Raw genomic sequence first — 23,518 nt, 5'->3', positions numbered from 1 at the left:
GAGAAAAATGGGACAAAGCAGATGGAATGTTCCACCACATATATGTATGAGTATCCGATCTGGAAAACTCAAAATTAGGCTCAACTCATGACTCATTAGGCAAATGTAGAAATTCATCAAGATGTAATATGCAGCATATTGTGAATTACACTTGAATCTTTGAAGTTAATATTATATATAAAAGAGTGTATGTAAGATTTACTGTGATGTACCAATTCTTGGTTAAAGTGAAAGCCAGCATATTTTGTAAAACAATTTCACAATGGTAAAACAAACTTCATATAACTAGAGATATTTAGGAGTCAAATGTGAAAATGTATTTTCTCTGTACTTAAGTGGATTAGAAATGTATCAAGGCCTATGCATTTATGTATGTTGTAGAAGCCATTTGTCAATCCCCCCAAAAACAGCATAGGTATTTACATAGTACATGATACATTGATATGCTACTTCAGTACAGAATCAATATATTATTTTGTACTTTTGAAATATACTACTATCTGAAGTAAGTGTTACATTGTGAAATGCCCCAACAAAGGAAACTGCCTTGCAGCTTTTACAAATATTGGCACAACATTCCAGTATTTGTTGGCAAACATTGATTCATATTTGACTTTCTGTGAATGAATATAGGAATGTTTGGCATTGTAAATACACTGTACAAAGGTATTTTTGGTTTATACAGTTCCTGAGGAGAATTAAAAATTGATAAGAGACAAGATCATACATGATATCTGGGCTCTCATGGGGAATAACACAACTGTGACCAAATGGTTTATGAACATGTTGTCTACATATATGAGGTTCTAATAATGTAGAACAAAGGTTTGAGAGCCTTGAAGCAGGTGAAATATGAAAACTTGGAAAATGTTTTGTGATCAAAGTTCATGAACAGTTCTATTTACACAGAGACAATAAAACTATTGTAAATGTCTTTAAAGCATCCTCAGCAGCAGACCTTGGCCACATAGGTTGGAAAGCAGCTGCCCACTGTGGTTCCAGTGCTGAGACCACCAACACTGAGGGACCTAGTGGTATGAAAGGTGAGGGGACTGACGGAGGCCACCAGCTCAACATCATCTTCGAAAGACTCCACAAGCGAGCAGTCCGTAGTGGTGGCAGACCTGAATTTGACCCACTGCATCCTAGTCTGCCACCCAGAGACCCATCTCCACCCTCCTTCTTGTTCCACCCAAGTTGGCCAAACCTGCCCCCCTAAAAAGGCTGGCATCTCCATTGATGACGGTACCTCACCCCCTACCCATGTCCCCCAAGCTGCGCTGAGTGAGGAGGCTATTGAACCTCCTACAAACCATCTCTGTAGGCCAGACTGCACACCTGAATGCCATCCAGGGGCTTAGTTGCCGCATGCAACAAATGCTAGCATACCTGGAAAGCATTCACCGAGCTATGTCTGGCCTGCAGAGAGTATTTACAGGCCTAGCCTCCTCACACTCTGAAGACTTCCAATTAGCCCAACATTGTGCTCCACCTCAGGCCTCTTTCAAGCATGCTCATACCTTTGCATGCACCCACTCCAACACACACAAGCAGCACACCCTCACATAAACACAGCAAACAACACAGGCACACACAAACAACATAAGGACATCACACCCACCACCACCACACCCCCCACCACCACACCCACAGGCACCTTACACCAAAACACCCATATGCACCACCACCAGCACAGAATCCCCCTCCACCATACCCACATGCACCACTACCAGCACACCCACAGACTCCACACCCACTACCACACTGACATGCACCACCACCAGCACACCCACAAACACCACACCCATATGCGCCTCCACATCCACATGTGCCACGACCACATCAGTACCTCAACAGCACATGCATCCACACCCACACACACATTTGAAAACATACCCACAAAACACAAACACCCACACTCACCCGAACAACATACACCTAGGAACCCCCCCAAATGTATACAACATACACCAGACTCACAGGTACCTGCAACCTCAACAGACGCATGCACATCACCCACTGACACTCTTTCTACCTCCCAAACCCAACTCGCTGCTAACCATCCGACCTGTTTTCCCCATAAAGATGTACTTTTTGTCCATGCCTTGAGCCCTTCCAAATATCAACCCACCCCTCCCAAATTCAAAGCCACCCCTTCCAAAACCAAACCCACCCCTCCCATACCCAGGACCACCCCTCCCAAAGCCAAACCCAAACCCACCCCTCCAAAATCTAAAATGACCACTCCCAAATCAGAAACCAGCCCTCCCAAACCCAAGAGCACCCCCACCCAAACCACCTCCCAAGTAAGATCATTTAGGTGCTTGCTGTTTGTCCACTAGATTTCCCTTTGTGAGGAGGTTTCCCTTGGCAGTGATTTAGGAGACACTGGACCTTTTTATACTGTCATGGACTGCCATTTGGCTTGAATTTATTTTGAGAGATGCATCTCATTGTTTGAATAAATCTCAAATTTTCTTTTCACCAAGTTTTTCTGGCATTCATTCTCCTTTGAAATTGTTTGATTCCTAGAAATGTTTCTAACTGAAATATGAGGTACACATTTTTATTTACCCTTATGGCAAGAAATACATGTTTTTTAATGCCTACTTTGTTAAGTGCAAACACTGGTTAAAATACTATGTGATGGTCATTTGAATTTAGGTGCAGGCATACATCATGATAAGGGACACTGGCACCTATAAATAGATGTTGTAAATGTACTTTTTGAAACCTTCCAAACCGCCAATTTAGGTGCAGAGATTTACCACCGCAGTCACGTAGCAGGAAGGCCAATCATGATTGGCCCGGCAGAAAAAGTAGCTGTACTCCCTCAGACAGCTGCTTTTACCTATTATACAATCAACATGGGTGAGAAATTCTGACACAGGCAGCGGCGGTTCGACATCCTTTCGTCCTTGCATCGTCCAGCATCTAAATAGAGTGGGTGAACCACCTGGTAGGCAAACTGGGATTCCGATTGATAAATGACAGCCGGACCATTACCACCAAGATCTAAATCAGGCCCAGAGTCACTGACCTGTTAGGTCCAGGCAAACGTTTCATTAATTTAAACTTGAGCTTAATCCCTAGTAACTACGGCACAGAGCAGACAGACCTAACAAAGAAACAATGTGTACTGTATTTAGAAGTACCAAAGCAGTTAAAAAGTCAAGAACATACCACTGTAACAATCTCATTCCAACTTATGAAAAAAGTCCAATTTAATAAACTGACACCAAAATGACGAAAATCCGATAACAGGAGTCAGAGATTTTTAAAAGAATTTGGATAAAAAGCATCAAGAAAAAAGTAAAGCGACAATCAGTAATCAGTGACTGGGTCATAATAGCGATCTCAGGCCGACTGCAGTGAACCAGGAGTCGGATATGCAAAGCAGGTTTGTCCCAGTGGAAGATTTTTTCTTAGGGCTCTGGAGCTGATTTATATGTTGGCAGAAACGGTATCTAAATGCAACGGCGATGTAGTACCCTTTCTGCCAACATAATAGTCTGCCTGCCTTACTTTAATGCGGGCGGACCTTTGGTGTAACAACGGCAGAAACTACTCTGTCTCTGCAGTGATTACACTCCTCTGATGGCCAGAGGAAACAAGGGCTGTCAGAGGTTGACCTGTTTGTCTGCCCACCTAACTTAGCTGTACAGACACAAAGGTCAGTTTTCACTGCCCATCGCCGCCAGGAAAACCCTAGCGTTAAAGGGCTTTGAAAACTGAAAAATGCCCCCCACCTCCCATGGCGAGATAGGCATTGTGTTTTTTATTTTCAAAATCAAAATCCCGCTTTGGGGTTTTGTTTTTGAAAATTAAAAAAAATTGTACCTTTGTAAATTATTTTTAATGGAACCGTACAGCAAAGTTGTAATACATTGGCAGGAACTGTCTCCATGCTGGTTCCTGACAATGTTCGAAATGTCCTATGGCCTGACAGACATTTCAACATTTGGTGGTTAGGGCATCTGCCAGGGCAGTGGAGTAATTTACTCCATGCCCTGGCAGAGGATGGCAGGACTGCCAAATCCTAAATTGCACCCTTAGACTCTGAAATAGAAGTTCAACTCCTCCAGCAGGGCAAGGTGGCAGGCTTTATCCCATGATAAGTTCCACAAGGCAAGATTCCTTCTCACTAATGGTAAGGTGAAAGGTATTTGCTACTTCAGAGAAGCTCCAAGTAGGAGAAAGCCGTTTCTTTAGTTGCACCTGGACCAGATCGGCTCAGGTAGTTGGTCGGGGTACTACAGTGAAGTCCCACAACTTTTTAGTTATTGTAGGAGGAATCCAGTTGGACACAGCTAAGGGTCCCAGGACCAAAGGTACAGCACTTAGGGGGTCAGGACTCATGCCAGCTGAGGCCACTAGCAGGGACCAGCCTAAGTCCAGTTACAACTTGTGAGGTGGGTACTTCAGGAAAATAGCCTCTTGCAGTTTGTTTGTCCCTCTGGAGACACAGAAATGCAATCATTCTTCTGGTCTCCCACAGATCCAGAAAGTTTTCTAAAGATGGTCACGCGGAGTACCATATTTATGGTTGGTTCTACCTAGTGAGGGGTGGTGACTCCTGCCTCCTCTCCAACCAGGGGAGTAAACATTCTAAGCGGCAACCTTAGCAACTTTTTCCACTTTTCCTGTTTGCCCTTCTAGAAATAAAGAATCCCATAGTGTATCAACCTCCTACAATCCAAGATGGGAAAATACTTTCACCCTTGTGCAGAGCCTATGTTGCTGCCTAGAGGAGAGCTCAGGGAAATAAATCGCCCCTTCCTTTGTAGTTAATCAAAACTGGTTCTTAGGTAGCTTCCCTTACATTGGGTTTGGGGTTCAGGATAGCTGTGAGAATAAAGGTTTGATTTCCACAGATCTCACATTAAATTTACTTGTGAAAGGGCCGACCCTTTACATGTTAATTAAGTTCCCGGGTCCACTATAACTGGTCTTCCTGCATCCATATAAAATGACAAGCTTATATAAAAAAATACACTTTTAACACAACTACACGTTTTATTGACTGTCAGCTAATGTATTGTGAGTGAGAAAAAGAAAATTGCTAATTGTGTCTGACGAACAGTTGTGGTATTTGTATAGTTGTGGTATTTTACACCGTTAAGCTTTACACATTAGAACATTTAACTTTTGTTGCTGCACAGTATTTTTATTCTTCATTCCCGCTTCACAGACTCAAAAGCAGCCCAGATTTGTCACACTGTCAAGTCCCAAAAAGGATGAAATGCTTCTCTGATTGTTCTTTCTGCTTGAGAGCCAGTGTGATGGAAAACAATTTACAGTGTGGTGCTGCTTCACAGCTTGTATATACCTCTACAAGAATAAATGAGTGTTCCTTAGCGGCAATGTACATACTGCACCTGGTGCTTCAGACCTACTTGAACAAACATGACCTTCACTTAGAATAGGTTAAATGCTGGTGTTTTGTAACTGCATAGCTGTATTTTGTTTATCAAATAGGTTAGGCAATTGAATCATGTCAATAACAACACACTTGTAATTGCTAAAAGAGCTGCAAGTATCCTTTGTACAAATCCCTCCTTAGATGGTTGCACAGTCAGTTAACATCCACTTGGAGTGATAATTGCTCATGCACCAAAGTGTATAAAGTTGATAACAAGAGCAAAAAACACTTGCTTCTGTCGTTACCCATTACTTTGTACTGAGGTTGTAGTTAGTTGTAAAATACCCCAGATACTGATCTCTAATGTTTTTTGCATCCAGGTTGGTTTGGAACCTAATATTACAATTTGGGTGTAAGCACAGGTGTAAGCGCTGCTATGTAACCTACCTGCCTCTTTGCAGTGCTTATCAGCTGATTGTACAGGTCAGGTTGCTAGCTCACGGAGCAGTTGTCTGAAAAAAACAGTCTTGCAGGGCTTCTAAAAGAGGTTCAGCACCAGAGCTGTCTAGAATGATCATTTGTACATACATTCTCATACACTAATAATGTCCTATCAAACTTGATGGTCTGAGTTTCATTCTTGCTGACAGAAATCACGGCACCTCTGTTTGGATGGTATCTCTATTTAAGAGCTGTTTGTCTGCATGAATTTGTCTGAGATCAAAGCCCACTGTCCGGATTTAGCCTCTTATGGAAAATAAGAATACAATGGTCAAGGGTCAGTTCACCTAAAACGTTTTGTGTCAATGAAATTTGCAGGTGGCCAGCTGGATACTTATAGCACTGGAATACCTAGTTCTAAATGTAGTGGTGCCAGATAATCATAGGCAAAATATTGAGAACCAAAATAGGCAAAATATTGAGAACCAAAATAGAGAATGCCACCAAACTGGAGACATCGCGACCACCGTATTACAGTGACACCACCCGGCTGACAGTGTTGTGTCGGCGGACATGGGGGCAGCGTACTTCGGCTCATTGAAAGCCTGAAGCATATGCTGTTGATGAGGCAGCACCACTTGCACATCAGGTGCACTGTGTGCCATGCACAGTGTCGTGCATGCACAACTGTGCAATAAGAGGGGGGCTCATCATGTGCCCCATGCACTTTTCCCAATGGGCATAATCACCTATGGGCCCTGTTTGGGGCCCCTTCCCTGCCTTTCTACCATTTTGTTCATGCTGTGTCCCCGCCATGAAAATATCAGCAGAAAGGCCGGTGGTGATTGGGACGGCTGTGCCGCCATCAGCACCACCTCCCATCCCCGCTGCTTAGCCCACCACCGCCGCAGGATCCAGGATACTGGAGGTTACATTGGTCTTGTGATGGTCTTACCGCCATGGACATAATTGGGCAGTTGGAACACAGAGGAAGTGGCGGTCTGACAGCCATCATACGGTGAGCTTCAGATTGCCATATTCATAATCAGGCCCTTTGTGCAGATTGTTTGACATGTCGCCTTTTACTTTGATTAAAGTGATAGTAACAGCCTTGAATGGCTCTGTGGGGGTACATTTTTAGAATTGTCTGAAATATGGCTTGCTCAAAGATTATTTTTGGAGGGTAATAGTTATTTGTTTGTTGCTTTATATAATTTAGGATTTCGTAGTAGATGCTGCTTTGTTTGTTTGAAAGTAAAGTATATATGAAAGGGATATTGGTGTTCTGATATTCACCATGTGTGGTGTAAATCTTATTGAATGGTTTGGGACACATTTTGAAGGTCCCACCCATCAGTCAGATTTGGCATTTGGTAAGCTTCATTAAGTTTTTTGATGTAGAGAAATTAGGATTCAATTTTCATTATTTAGATTGTAATGTAAAAGGAAGGGTTCCTCATTGTGTGTCATTTTTAAATTGTCCTGTATGAGCATGTCTTGGTATGTTCTAGGGATAGGTGAGTTATCGCTGGTGGCTTTTTTAGTGTGTGCAATTAAGCATTTTAAAGTAGAGATAGGTGGCAGTTAGCCTCTTATATGTATAAGTGCTTTGGGTAGTATGTCGCTCAGGATTTCTCTGTAGGTTCCTGGGAGCTAGTGCTTGTTTCTTTATGTTTTGTAAGATTTCTCTAACTTCTATTTCTGTCACACTTGGGAGGTGGATGTGCTCTTTTACATTAATTACAAAATTAGCTTTTGTAGTTGCTCCCCAGTAGCATGCAATTGAAAAATATTTAGTACATTTTCAGTTTATTGTTTCTGTTGATGCACTTTCTTGGCTGTAGGTGTAGCCCATATGATTTAATAATTACTTTCCTTTCTGTGAAGTGATGCATTTGGTAGCTTCTGTCATTGTACATTATCATTTAACTTTTGCATCTTTCTTATTAATGGTACAAAAATTCTGCTACATGTTATTTATTTACTTACTTGTATGTTTTGTTCAGATGTTTTGCATGATTTTGCAGCTTTTCACTTGAGCTCATTTTAACGTGGAGCAGGTTTTCGGTTGAAACAGAAAAAAAGGATATATTAATTAAATATGGTATTTTGTTGCAAGTTTGTTGAGGCTTATTTTCGGTTGCTGTTTGGGAGAGTTTTTGATTTATTATCTATTCATACTTACTTTATTATATATACTTGTAAAAGGATAAAAGTTATACAGGGTGTTACTATTTATTTGTTAAATTATTTTTTTTTAGTTTAACTATAGTTAATTTTTAGTTTAGATAGAAGTGAATATGTAGGCCCTGATTACGATGTCAGGCGGACTTGCATCCACCGACACCATATCGGTCAGGAAACGCCCGACCATAGGTCAGCGGTTCCGACCTCTGTATTAGGATGCGACTGCCATTAGGGCGGTCGGAAACATCCATTCTACAATGGAACCTTGTGTGGTGAACGGAAAAGGCCCGCAACACAAGCTTCCATGTATAATGGATGGTTTTTAAAATGCGCGCCGATACGTTAAACATATTGTTGCTCCCTTTAGATTACTATGATATGACGGTGGACAGAGTTCTTCACATCCCCTCGTCCTGCTAAAATATTGCAGATACACTAGCAGTTTTGAATAAAAGCCGCTTAACCGCACATTTGGAAGCTCTTCTCTGGGCGTCCTCCGACTCTCCAAAAACCGAGCTCCTTGTACGATAGTCTTTCAGTTGCGGTGCTGCTGAAAATTCAATAGTCGCTCCGTTGCACCTTGCCAGTGCACTCGTGGACGGGCGCTTTGATCGCGAAGGTGCGTCCATGAAAAATTATTACCGCTTACTTCTCTTGGTTCTCATGTGCAAGAAAGAAGCACTCACAGGTTTTTTTTCTTCTTATCCATCCATATAGTATTCGGGAGCAAACATGACGCGTTTCGGCATCCGCCTTACTCTAATGTTTGGATAGAGCACCAAAAGCTGGTGAATTTTTTTGTAAAAACAATCAATCACATGATGTATTACGACATAGACATTAACAACGGACCAACAACAACATTAGTTTGTTTTGGGAAAGTCAGCGCCATATTGGTACATATACCTTAAACATATAGCCAACCATCATTCTAAATTTCGTTATGTGTCCCAATCTTGCTTTTAGTTTATCGCCAAATAGGCTTGTCGATTTCATCAGCCATTTACTTAATCCACAGCACCAGAGTATTATATTTAAAAATGACTGCATGAACGTTAGCTTCAGCAAACAGTCATATAACCATATCGCGCCATGTATTGGCCTGAACTCTTATTTGGAGTGCGATTTGCGGACAGAGTGCTATGCATATTTATAATGCCGTATATCGGCGAATACTCCTCAATGAGAATAACAATTGTCACTTTTGAAAGTCTGAAAGTGCGGGGAACGGAAATTAAGTGAGGTATTGCCTAGAGTGTCATGCTGCAAAATTGAGCTGCTGCTGGACTCGGGGATGGAACCGTGAGCCCAAACTGTGTGTCTTATGCTGTGAAGTCATGTGCTCTGGGCTCTGTGCCACACCTGTGCAAGTAGTGTCAGCAATATTTTATACGTAGTAGGAGAAAGTTTTGTTTGAAACACGGTAACTTTTATATGGTGCTTAGGTGGTGTTATACAGGGAGCGCGAAGGTAAATCAATACGGTATTTGTAAAGCGCAAACTACTCACCCCTATGGGTCTGAAGGCCCTGGAGGCCGGCGTGGAAATTATGTGAGCTATTAAGTGAGCTATTGCTCAGAGCCACATGGTGCTGAGCTGAGCTGCTGCCGGAGCAGGGGATTAAATCGTGAGCCCTGTGCTCTGAACTCATGTTTTCTGGCTGCTGCGGCACACCTGTCCAAGTAGTGTCAGCATGTGTGCATACGTACTAGGAGGAACATTTGTTGTAAACAGTGTGACATCTGTAGGGTGATTGGGGGGTGCTACAGAGGGAGTGTGAAGTTCAATTATGCCGTTTCGAATCAATACGGTATTTTTAAAGTGCAAACTGCTCACTCGCACGGGTCTGCAGGCGCTGGGGGCCGGCGTGGAAATTAAGTGAGCTATTGCTCAGAGTCACATGGTGCTATCCTGAGCTGTCGCTAGAGCCGGTGATCAAAGCGAGAGCTCTGTGCTCCAAAGTCAGATTGTCTGGCCGCTGCGCCACAGCTGTGTGGAGAATAATTTTGGCGAGGGTCCGGGAGTTGCCTTTACCTGGCCCTAAAATAGCGGGCCTAAGTTGTCAGTTATAAGGCGGTTCTAAAAAGAGCGCTTGTGTTCATTAGTTGGAGCTGCATATAAGTGCGGATGCATAGCTATGTCCTACGATCCACACTAGCATTTTGAAGGTATGGCTGGAAGGTATGGAAAGATGTCTGTAGCTCATGCAGTTCCTTTGTAGAGTATGAGATATGTTTAGAGATGGGGAAAAATCTTTTTTTTTCCACAGAAAACGATAATTGATTGGAAGATAAGAAGCATTGGGTACTAAAAACTAGGGTGCATATTAGTTGCGTGAAAAAGCCTGTTTGTCATTGGTTAATAAAGAGCAGTCTAAACGTGGAGTACATACGATAGGATGAAATGTGCTCAACTCAACCAGATGTGCTACTTGCATTTGGAAGGTACATTTGGAACTTAAAACAATGGAGAACTTTTAACCCGCCGGTGCTGTTAAATGTTCGAGAGTATGCTGAAAAAAAAACGTTACGTTTAAAAAATCATGAACTTTTAACCTGCAGGTGTCGTAGAATGTTCCATAAAGTGTGGTGATAAAATAGGTTGAACTTCTGACCTGTATGTGGCGCGGAATATTAAGTAGCTTTTCATATAGAAAATTCAAAAATAACCAATGGAGATAAGTTTTGGAATGTCGATGAAGGAATGAAGTATTCTGATTTGTTCTTTACATGTATTTATATGTGGAGTGACAGAGAAATTGTGCCATTACTGGTCCCATTCTTGATGAAAGCGGTGCATTACATGTACTGTGTGACAAAGATAGAATTGTATGCATGTGTGACATTTGAAATCTGCATACCAACTACAAAGGTGAGGTAGAAATGAACAAGGTGTGTTATGTGTTCTGTAGTAGTGATTAAGTATTTGAGGTGATATTTTTAAGTTTGAAAGTATTTTTTATTTCAAAATAATATACTGTTAGTAAAGCGTGGTGTTTCATATTGGTTATAAAATATGCATAAAGTTTGACTTGTTGTTAAATAAGTACTTTATTTATGTTTAGGAATTTTTCACAAAGAAGAAGTGGTTTGTCATCTTTAAAGGACTGTATGGTTTTTGAAAATGAGGTACAGCGTTAATTTGGGTTTACTAATGTATTCAGGCGAGATAAACAAAATGTCCCATGTTTTCAAATTATACTTTTTGTGGAAATAGTGGGGAGGGGGGGTAGGAGATGTATGTGTTATTAAGTTAAAACCAAACCCAGAAATGTTATGTGGACAGGTTGTGGTCTCATTTTTGACACTGAGAGGTAGATTTGAATATAAGTCGAGGTAGGTTGTTGTACTGTGAGGCCGTCTACAGTGTTTGGAGATTACATGGAGAGGAGATGGAGATAGTAAAAGTGATACGTTCCTTTTATATGTACGCATAGTTTGAATCATTTGATCATAGGTTGAGATATAATATGAACATGGTTTCTGGTTTGCATTTGGGTATAGTTAATAGTTTTAGTAGTTTCTAACTAGTGAATACTAAAAAGGTAGATAAACTAAAATATATGGTAGTAAACGTATTAATGATTGTCTGTTCTTATGAAATAGAAGTGGTTGGGGAGTATTTCTTTATAAGAGATGTTTTATAAATGTGTGAGAGATAAAAAAGAAATGAAAATGTTCGGTATATTTTCTGTATGACTTTCTTGACATTAGTAAACTACATGTAATTATAAGTGATACTAATTGTCAGGCTGTGTCCCTGTGCTGAATATACGTAGGTGTTTAAGTGCTCCGGGTTTTACCGGTGCTCAGCTTCACTATCCCTTTTGAGTCACTCGTCAATTTTTTCATTCCATTAGGGGACCGAACGCGATCCGGCCGGAAAAACTACGAGCCGTACGCGTGTTTTCTACCTGACTCGTACAGCTGTACGAGCAGGCAAGTACGATGCGAGCTACGTGAAATTCACCGACCGAGTTGTTTACGGGTCTGACCCGCTCCATACGTCTCGGTCGGAAGCTAACCGTGGCGTGCAATGGATGCGATTTACGACCGAGTCAGTACGATGCACGCGTCGGACAGCCTGTGCGAGCCGGAGTGTCCGGCTCGCAAAACGTCTGGGTGGTTGCCTTTGGGGGTCCACGTCTGACCCCCTGTCACCCGCAGCCCTATGACTCGGACACATGGGGAGACCCAAGGGTCCCCCCAACACAGACATGTACGGTGCGGATGGCACCGACGCGTACCACTGTAGGGGGTGCCCTTGTGCGAGACATACCCATTCAGTCAATGGGAGCCTATGTACGCATCGTACGACTGGCTCCCATTGACTTCTATGGGAGACCGACCGAACCGAGTCTGGCAGCATACGGCCGCATCGTACTCGCTCGGTCGGACTGCAGGACTCCGGCTCGGTCGGAAAACACTCCGGATCGAGCTTTCCGACCTGGATCGGAATCAGCCCCTTAATGTCATTAATATAATACAGCAAAGGGACGGTATATCAAAAGTTTGGAAATTACAACTTTGTTTTTTCTCCCCATCCCCTGCTATACACTCTACAGAGTGTTTAAACGACTTTAGTAACATACAGATGTCTAGCTAGTAAAGGTGGTGTAGTGCCACTGGGCCCATTTATAAACTGTGCTATAGGATGGTTTATGTTTTACCCGCCAATTTGCATGTTTGAATACTTTGTGCTGATAAGCGTTCCGGCAGACACCTGTTAAAATTAAGCCCGTGTATGGGTATAGTGGCGCTACTAGGAATGGTGGGGGTTTATGTTTGATTTCGTATGGTTAAGCAAGGGCGGGGGTGGGGGTGGGGGAGGTGGGTATGTTGGTGATTTAAACACATACTATAGTAACGTGCAGATGTCTAGCTACTAAAGATGATGTAGTTCCACTGGGACATTTTACCTGCAAATTTGCATGTTTTAATTAACCCTGGGCGTAGTTCGCGTAGTCGCGCTTCGCGAAGCTTCGCGAAGATGTCATTGCACTACGCGACCTTCGCGAAGCTTCGCGAGCTTGCGTAGTTGCTTGTGGCAACCTGTTCGCGATGGCTTTTTCTTGTTCGCGAGCGCGGTAAGCATGTTTGGGGAACTGTTTGCATGCTCGGGGGATATATCTTGCGATCTTACCCATGCGGTCGCCAATGGGCGCGGCCATCTTGTTTTTCTATAGTCCCGCCCGCTCGCGATGCCTTATTTCCTGTTCCGGGTCGCGGATAGCGTGTTCGCGATGTGCATTGACGTGTTCGGGAGCGCATTTTACTTGTTCGCGATAAATTGTACATGTTCGCGAGAAATATCGCGCGAACTTACCCACGCGGTCGCGAATGGGCGCGGCCATCTTGTTTTTCACTCTATGCCATGTTTCTGGGCCTACTTTTGTATCCTCCCTTTATCTCAGCAATCCTTTGTCTTTAAAGCCTTTTTCCTGACTTTTTTTAGTTATTATCTATCTCTCTGTTTGCCTCAGTTTATATTTTGCATTTTATTTCTACTTTTACTGTGTTTTTGTTACTTTTATAAAGTTCTTTCTATCTTCTTCCCCCTAACTTTTTTTCCCCTTCGGACTTTTCTTTTCCGCCTCCCACCCACCCCAGAACCATGGCCAAGGGCACACCAAGTCCCAAGGGCAAGGGACCTGCAGGCGCAGAGAAGCGCCGCCTGCCTTGCGGCAGAATGCGTCCTGCAGGGGTGCAGGCCCGGCAACTGTTTGGGGAGGAGGAGGTGGCGGCTCTTGTTTTTTTCATCCAGCGCCTCCTCCCCTTGACCTTGGCAGCAGGCGGCAGGCCCGGCTCCGGGTACGCTACCCAGGAGCGGCACCGTCGGTGGGCGAAGGTGCGCCGGGCCGTGTTCCGGTGCACTGGGATCCGGCGCACCCACAACCAGCTAGCTCACCGGTGGTCCGACATCCTGGACCGGGAGCAGGACCTGTTGGACCTGCTAGGTGTCGAGGTCATCGGGCTTGGTGAGTAACTGATTGTGTATATTAAATTAGATGAACAACAAGATTACTGCTGCGTGCCAAGCGTTGCTGGTATTACGTTCCAAAAAGCAAAATGTTCTTTGATTTAAGGACCCAGGTGCACGGTGGTACTCTTACTTGTTTGCAACGTAGTTTGCGCTAGCTTGTGCTGATGTTGATTATGTAAGAGTTTACTTTACAGAACTGAAGTTAGGTAATGCGATTTGCTAGAGAGACTCTAGTCCTTCCATTGTCCTACTGTGAAATAGTGGTGGATGGATATTGGATACTAGGTTTAGTTTGTTAGTAGTAGTTACTAATTGTTTTATGCGGTCTGCGTGACGCATCCTCTGTCACTGAGTGCTGCTTACCCCAGTCCTCCGTCGAACCTTTTGTACTTTGTTTAGTGTGTGGTAGGCTTAGCATGGTCAGTCAGTAGCAGAACTAGATCAGCATTATGCAACCAACCCACAATTTGTTGTATGTATGCACTAATGTATGCAACTATGCATGTGTCCTCCATCTCATCATCTATGCATTTGATGGCTGAAAAAAATTGAAGTGCAGACTTAGTGAACAATTGGCCCGTCTGGAATAGGTGGTGTAGGTCAGGTGGTACTTACTAGGCTTTGTTAGTATTTGGAATCAGAATGATCAAGGAACACTGGATTGTTCATAAATAAGTAGACGATCCGTAAATGCACTAGGAAGCAGCCAGTAGTCGATCCATCTGATTAGATAGGTCAATTTTATTGCACTTGTTGTTTCCTAAAATGTTCTTTGACTTATTGTTTTTCCAAATGATTTATTATTTTTCTCACAGCACTCCTTAATGTTGGTCTCTTTCTGTATTATATTTTACATGATCATCAGCACCACCCAGGGGCAAGAAGACGGGGTCGGAGTCGGCGGGGGAACCCCAGGACCTCTCCTCTACTGAGGCTCCTGCAGCTGGCCCCAGTAAGTCCTCCATTGGTTAGATTGACATTTATATTTCCCTAAATGTTATGTTACTGCATCTTTTTTTTCCCAAACTCTAAATTATGGTTCCACTTTCTGAATCTCTTTTTTACAAAAGCTTACTTCTTTGACCTTGACTATCTGTTTACTAATTCTGTTTATCCCTGCCTCGAAGTTGCTTCTAACTCCCTCTGCTATGACTCTCTGTGCTACTAATACTACTACTACTACTATTACTATTATTACTCTGTGTGTAGCGAAGCTTGCACAGTTGCCCACTCTTTAATAGAAGGTTTTCTTTGCAACAATAAAACTCTGATTGACTAATAGCTCTAGCCACTGGGTCCTGTCCTTTGGGTTGTCCTCTTCAAGTCTTCTCAATGTTGAGGCTTTGACAATTACCACAAACAAAATGCCCAACCAGATATTTGACTAGTATTTTTGATCGGATAGTACATGATACTACTATTGTCTAGGATTCTGCAGAGCCACATACAGAACTATGCACAACAAAATAGGATGGTGCTGATGGGAGGTTGGATCTTACTGATCACACCTCAGTCCGAAAAACCCAGGATCCCCTAACAGACTAGCTATAGTGTCTCACATTAGGGTCCCACTCCCGACCCCCCCACGAAGACGATACACAATGTTGATGATGACGGAGACAGAGACAATCCAGAACATAATAACAAACACCATTTTGCTCACACACTTGTGTAAGTCCACTCCACCACACCAAATACCACAGAGTCTATGTGTAAGTTCAAAAGGTTTATTTGAAACAAGTATCAAACTCTGTACATCGTTAATATGAAATTTAATTTACGACAGCCATAGTCAATAAGCCAGCAAAAAGCCTAACATTAAAACAGTAAACATTTACAAGTGCATGATTGACAACAAGAACAAGAGCCAAGATCTTTATAATTGTGGAAGATCCCTCACCGTAGAACGTAGAAATACTGGTTACATCATCTTGCATCCACTATGCTCTGTAAATCTCTGGTTTGTAGAAGGGAATCTTTCGCCTATGATATATGAGAAAAACACTGCGAGTTAGCCGTTAGATAGTATACTGGTGAATGATGCTAGCATTTTGCAGTCATGCCAAAAAGTGTAACATGTATGTGTGATGGCTAAGCAATATAAACTAAACAAAGTCAATATGTTGTTTTTTTTCGACCTCTTCACTTGTACGCAACAGTCAAGCGGCCTTAAAGGCATCTACTGCACATGAATACGCTGGCAGGTATAATATGCACCAAAAGAGTAGTAGTCGACATGATGAATCTAAAAGGGTTACTCATGGCTCAGGCTAACTTTCAAAAGAGTAGAGTAGGACTAGATGACCCTAGGAAGTGGAACCATATCCTACTAGTGTCTGTCTACTGACTGTACTTACTGTCTAGTGCTGATGTATGTTGCATCGCATTAACTTTTTGTTCAATGTTCCAAGTGAACACTTAAAATAGGGGGAGGTTTACAGGCATCTAAAAAATTTGATGCTTTTTTCTAGGCACACTACCATCCACCAGTGCCGTCGGGGCCAGCGATGCGGCCATTCCGGAGGGGGCAGGCGAACTGGCGGCACCTGCAGGAGACACAGGGCCCAGGGGGGATCCAGCAGCAGTGGCCGGCGGCGGTAAGTTATATTCATTACTTCTTGACATTACAGCTAGATGGAACTGTGTTCACTATTTCACTGTACTGTGCGACATTATACAACGGTTGAAGAAGACACCCTTTACGTAGCATTACCAGCGTGAGTAGAGTAACCAATGGCCTCTTCTATTTGATTCCAAAATCAGCTGTGAATGTTTTATGGAGAAGACAAACTCAGATCAGATGACCTTCATGGATGTGTTGAACATAGAGGGAAAGCACTAAGGGTGGAAGGACGGGCGAGATAAACAATATGACTGACCGGCAGAGAAGGATATGTTGTTGGAAGCATGTATAGGAGTCTGATAGTAATAAGATCAGATGCATGGGTTGTTGAAGGATGGGTGGAAGGTGAAAGAATGCCTGCCTGGGTGGGCGACACAGTATGGGTGGATAGTACTAGATAGCAAGAATCAGCGGTGTTTTTGGTTCAAACTCAAAGCCAAGGCAAGGAAGGAAGGAGCAGAAGCATGGGTGTTTGTTGGTGAAACCAACTAAGGTTTGTTAAGAGATATATACAAAAGGATAGACGTTTACTTTAATGGATGTATGCCTGGATGTACTATCACCAAGAGACAGTATAGGTGGAAAGTGTCACTGGAGATTCTTACCTTGAAGAAAATGTAACAGAAACTGCGCGACAGTAGCAAAGCCTAGAGGAATCAAGGTAGTATTATGAGCATACAGTACACTTGCAGTAGTTTGCAAGCACGTCATATATTATCAAGCGGAAACCCCTTCCTCCCACTCTGGGGACCACTCCCTACCTATTATTATTAATGTATTTTCGATTGGGGCAGCCAGCCTGCAAAGGGTGGCCTATCTGTTGTTTAATGTTTATGTATATTGGTTACACAAGCAATGAAAGCAATGTACCCTCTGCAGTAGCGGTTGGTGGTGGGATTGTTGGCGGGCGGCGACATGGGGAGGGGACGGGTGGGTGGCACTGGCGAGTAAACTGTGTATTACTGTTACGGCCAAATACAGGTAATCAACATAAAAATAAATTAAACTATTTTCAAGGTGCGCACTGCACCGCCGAATGCGATGCAGTGTGTGCTACTGTGTGCAGCAATGTTTTTTTTTATGTATTCTTTAATTACCTGTGAATGTCCTTAATCCATCGTTTACTATCCCCACCCTGCACCTTCCCACGTCACCGACCGGCAGCACTCCCACCACCGACCGCTACCGACCTGATGTCGTATATCGTATTAGCACTAGCAGCATCTATAATATGAATATAAGCAATGATCGTTGGATCCGATAAATAAATAATCAGCCTTTTTGTAGTACCCATGGTAGGGTGTAAGTGAAATTGTGCATGCCATTTGCCCTCATGTAACAGAGTATGACCAGTGCCAACGGCCGTAAGGCGTCAGACAAAAAGATGAGCTTCCCCACCTGCAGACAGTAGTAGTAAATAAAAGTAACGTGAGTCTGCATCATCATGTGGCTCATATCTGTTTCTCTTGGGTGCAAGCTTAGCTGATGGACCTGGCATGCCGCCTACAACAAGGTTATGTAATTGGGCTAAACTACAGATAAGAACAGCACGACTGGTGTACCGCAGTACAGACATAGTACGATTATATTTATAAATAATGTCTGAAACGGTCACAAATGTTAGAGTCCAAGGAAGTAGGATTAGAGATACTTACCCCAGCACCAAATCCCAAATGTTATGAACTGTGCTTGCTAGTGATACTGTGACACTATGTGTTGAATGATTAGTGTTCCTGTTTTGCTAAGAGTATTGGCTCCAACATGTTCTTTTTCTTTTTTGATATAGATGATACTCCTTCCAATAAACCATCAAGGAAGGAGTTGGCCGCTAGGGCCCGGCGCCGGAAACTGGAGGCCATCTGCGAGCATTATCGCCGGCTGGTGGCTCAGGAGGAGGAGGAGGAGGAGGCGGCTGAAGCTGCAGCCTCCTCCAATGCCCCGGGCCCCAGTCAGGCCCGGCCTCCACTTTCACGGCGCCGTGGTCCGGCATTTGCCCGCCGCCACGCCTAGATTTCCAGCACTGCTGCCCCCCACCCTGGAAGCAACTTTAGGGCATTTCGCCGCCAGCTGCTCCGCCGGATGGCCCGCTGGGAGGAGAACATGGAGGAGCGGGTCAAGATCCTGGTGGACAAACACCTTAAGGCCCGCCGACAGTAGAGGACCTTGTCGTTTGCCCCTTTTTTAATTCCTTTTGTTGGTGGGTGGGTTTGTGGGCGTTGGGGATTTCAACGGACATTGGGACTTTGGACTTTCGTTTCGTTGGGGTTAGGGAGGGGGGTGGGTTAGGTCAGAGCGGGATAGTTTATTTTTGTTAGGGGATATTAAAAATATACTTACTATTTATTTATATGATGTTAATGTTTTTTGTGGTGGGTTACAGTTTTCCGAATTCAATGTAAGTTACATGGTTGTTTACTTTGTTTCCGTGCTGCTGCATGCCCACAGCCAGTGTTTGATTTAAAAGATCTGCCGATTTTGTAACACACAAACCGATAGATGCAGTACCCCTCACTGAGTTATTTTTAATTGTCATAGTACTGTCAGTCTCTCCTCCTAGTCCATACCTCCCACCAAACTTATCTTACCTGTGATTGATGATGAAGTTCGGCACACTGATGGCTGCATGGTTGGTTTCTCAAATTGACGGAGTAGATGCCATTATAGTGGTGGTAGTAGTAGACACTGGCAATAGCGTTTGAAAAAAGAAAGAGAAAGTCACTTGACTGAGACTCAGGGAGGAGGAGTGGAACAGAACACAAAGTAAACTACAGCATGGGTGGTCAAGCAGAAGAAGATCCTTGCCCTGCCTTAGTTGAAATTGAATTACTGTTGCTTTCACCACATCTGCCCCAGCAAGCGTGTGATCAATTGGTGTACATAGTCATCACATCACACCTCAATATAAATCACACAGCCCGGGGGAAGAGGGTTAGGGATTGATGATTGGATGGGAAGTGGGGTTTTGGGAAAGGTTTGAGAAAGAAAAACAGACAATATGCATGGACACAACAAAAGTAAAACACAATCTTGTAAGACGACCATGATCCATTATCAAAGAAATCAAAGTATGAAGTGAGAGAAAGCAAATGCATGCATGCTGAGGAGGATAACTTGATGGTTAATGAGATAATGAGTTGTACTATAACTACTATGACCCAATGAGACGGTACAGTCAGGGACGAAATTGAAATTTGCCGTGCCTGTCTGACGCCCTCAGAGCTCAGACCGAACCCAATTACCTGCTCTACCGGGCTTACTTTCATTTTTCAAGCTAGCTAAGGAAACTAAAAAAAAGTTGGATCAATTAACAAACAAACCACAACACACAGTCGTAATGATTAAAGAGAAAAAAGCAAGCAAATAAATGTAAAGACGAATGATGATACTAAAGTTACTGTATTATCCTGGTCCAAATGAGGAGTTGCATCATTCTCGTCATTCTTCTTGGTCCTCCCTTCCATGGACACTCCGCACATCAATCTTGGGTATCACTGCCTGCCTGATGCGTATTGGTAAGGTACGTGTGAGTCGTTTCTCCCACTGTAGCACAGGGTAAAGGGCCGGCCGGCCTGTAAGTGTAGATGGAAAAACAAACGGGGTATTGAAAAATTACAGCCTTTACAACAATAAACTCAATTACAGTGGAGTGCAAGACAACACTCTGGAGAGAACACTTTCAGACTGAGGCAGCTTGGATAGGCTACATAGTGTGTCTACTCTACAGCAAGCATTAAGGTACAACAACAACGGGACAGGATTCAGGAGCCAGCACAGCCACAGGACAGGAGAACCGCGGCACAGGCCAGGCACCCTACCCCTTACTTACATTTTGACCGAGCCAGAGAAATGTCAAATGCACTGCAGCAACCTAGAATTTTCCCAATGAAGTGACTAAATCAATGCGCCACTGTCCGTCATACCACTACACTCTACTCCAGTCCACACCACTACAAGGACATCTAGCCTAGGTCTGCTGTGGTTCTTGTTCAAACTTTTTACCTTTTATGTCAGCCCATCAAAAGCCTGATGCGTATTGGTAAGGTACGTGTGAGTCGTTTCTCCCACTGTAGCACAGGGTAAAGGCCGGCCTGTAAGTGTAGATGGAAAAACAAACGGGGTATTGAAAAATTACAGCCTTTACAACAATAAACTCAATTACAGTGGAGTGCAAGACAACACTCTGGAGAGAACACTTTCAGACTGAGGCAGCTTGGATAGGCTACATAGTGTGTCTACTCTACAGCAAGCATTAAGGTACAACAACAACGGGACAGGATTCAGGAGCCAGCACAGCCACAGGACAGGAGAACCGCGGCACAGGCCAGGCACCCTACCCCTTACTTACATTTTGACCGAGCCAGAGAAATGTCAAATGCACTGCAGCAACCTAGAATTTTCCCAATGAAGTGACTAAATCAATGCGCCACTGTCCGTCATACCACTACACTCTACTCCAGTCCACACCACTACAAGGACATCTAGCCTAGGTCTGCTGTGGTTCTTGTTCAAACTTTTTACCTTTTATGTCAGCCCATCAAAAGCCTGATGCGTATTGGTAAGGTACGTGTGAGTCGTTTCTCCCACTGTAGCACAGGGTAAAGGCCGGCCTGTAAGTGTAGATGGAAAAACAAACGGGGTATTGAAAAATTACAGCCTTTACAACGATAAACTCAATTACAGTGGAGTGCAAGACAACACTCTGGAGAGAACACTTTCAGACTGAGGCAGCTTGGATAGGCTACATAGTGTGTCTACTCTACAGCAAGCATTAAGGTACAACAACAACGGGACAGGATTCAGGAGCCAGCACAGCCACAGGACAGGAGAACCGCGGCACAGGCCAGGCACCCTACCCCTTACTTACATTTTGACCGAGCCAGAGAAATGTCAAATGCACTGCAGCAACCTAGAATTTTCCCAATGAAGTGACTAAATCAATGCGCCACTGTCCGTCATACCACTACACTCTACTCCAGTCCACACCACTACAAGGACATCTAGTCTAGGTCTGCTGTGGTTCTTGTTCAAACTTTTTACCTTTTATGTCAGCCCATCAAAAGCCTGATGCGTATTGGTAAGGTACGTGTGAGTCGTTTCTCCCACTGTAGCACAGGGTAAAGGCCGGCCTGTAAGTGTAGATGGAAAAACAAACGGGGTATTGAAAAATTACAGCCTTTACAACAATAAACTCAATTACAGTGGAGTGCAAGACAACACTCTGGAGAGAACACTTTCAGACTGAGGCAGCTTGGATAGGCTACATAGTGTGTCTACTCTACAGCAAGCATTAAGGTACAACAACAACGGGACAGGATTCAGGAGCCAGCACAGCCACAGGACAGGAGAACCGCGGCACAGGCCAGGCACCCTACCCCTTACTTACATTTTGACCGAGCCAGAGAAATGTCAAATGCACTGCAGCAACCTAGAATTTTCCCAATGAAGTGACTAAATCAATGCGCCACTGTCCGTCATACCACTACACTCTACTCCAGTCCACACCACTACAAGGACATCTAGCCTAGGTCTGCTGTGGTTCTTGTTCAAACTTTTTACCTTTTATGTCAGCCCATCAAACGCCGTTACTCCATACATTTTCTCCAATCCAACTGTGACTGTGTGCAAAGATAGTATGCTCAGCATCCTCAATGATGGTGACCGTGTGGTACGTATTCTCCAACACCAACTCAGTCTGTAGTGACTGATTAAGTTTATAATATATTCCATATCACCAAATTGCAACGGATATTGGCCGGCACCTGCAGTGGTAGGAGTACAATGTGGTCATTATTAAACAGCAAGGAAACATTAACTGTCACCACACCTGAGTCACTTGTACTTTGTGGGTAAACTAGTCTAGTTCTACTTCATGGCATGCACAATTCTTCGTAGTGAGCCAGCATCCAATGCAATGCATGCCACCATCATTCACAATAATCACTCATTACCTGTCTTGGTGTTCTCTTTGGCTGTCTGATCTGATGCCTGCCTAGCCTTCTGCCAGTCAGTGATGAGTTTCTTTCGGATTGGAAACAAAATGGAATATAGGTGGAGTCACGTTTCACTTCTTATGGAGGGACTGTTAGAGGCAACATGTATTGTACTATTCTCCATCTCCATCCAATGTCTGACTTGCTTGAAATGTACTTAGGGAGAGTACGGAACATGGAGCAGGACCCTGAGGAGTGGAGTGGACAGTTATGCACAGACGTGCAACTCCAATAGGGAAATAAAAAAAGGAGACTGTTGATGGCATTGTTGTGAATGTAGATTTTGAACCAGAAAAACAGATACACACAGTCACACACAAATAAAGGAAGGGAGAACAATTTGAAAGCCTAGTTGTCAGGGAAGAGGAGCTCGTCCTCAAACTCTGGTGGTTCGGACAGCAGTACGTCTAACAATCTACTACTTAAGTCATCAAAGTCACTCTCCTCTTCCTCCTGTGATTCACGTATTTTGTACTCTGGTGGTATAAAGTGTTGATTCATTTTGATCATGGTTAACCTCTCAACACTTTTGGGCGAGAGACTGGTCCTTTTGACAGTAACAATGGCCCCAGCAGCACTGAAAACACGCTCTGAAGAGACACTTGCAACAGGGCAAGCCACATACTTTATCGCCAGCCTGCTGAGCACTGGCCATTGGCTTCTTTTCCCATACCAATACACCAATGGGCTTTGCTCCATGTAGACCTCTGTTGTGTCATCTAGATAGGCCTGAACCATCCGCTCAATGTTCAGGGGTGCTCCGATTTCCTGGGCCTCTTTTGCCTTTGCATCAGTCATTGATGTGCAATACCCTTTCCGTAGAAACCAATCCCCTGCTGTTTTTGGAAATGTGCCTGATGATCCTGTTGGTGCTGTTGATGTTATTGCTGCTGGCAGTGTTGACTGCTGGGAGGCAAACGCACTGCTCTTGGC

The sequence above is a fragment of the Triturus cristatus genome, chromosome 9, assembly GCF_964204655.1.
Source record: "Triturus cristatus chromosome 9, aTriCri1.1, whole genome shotgun sequence".
Taxonomy (NCBI): domain Eukaryota; kingdom Metazoa; phylum Chordata; class Amphibia; order Caudata; family Salamandridae; genus Triturus; species Triturus cristatus.
This window is presented reverse-complemented; position numbering follows the sequence as displayed.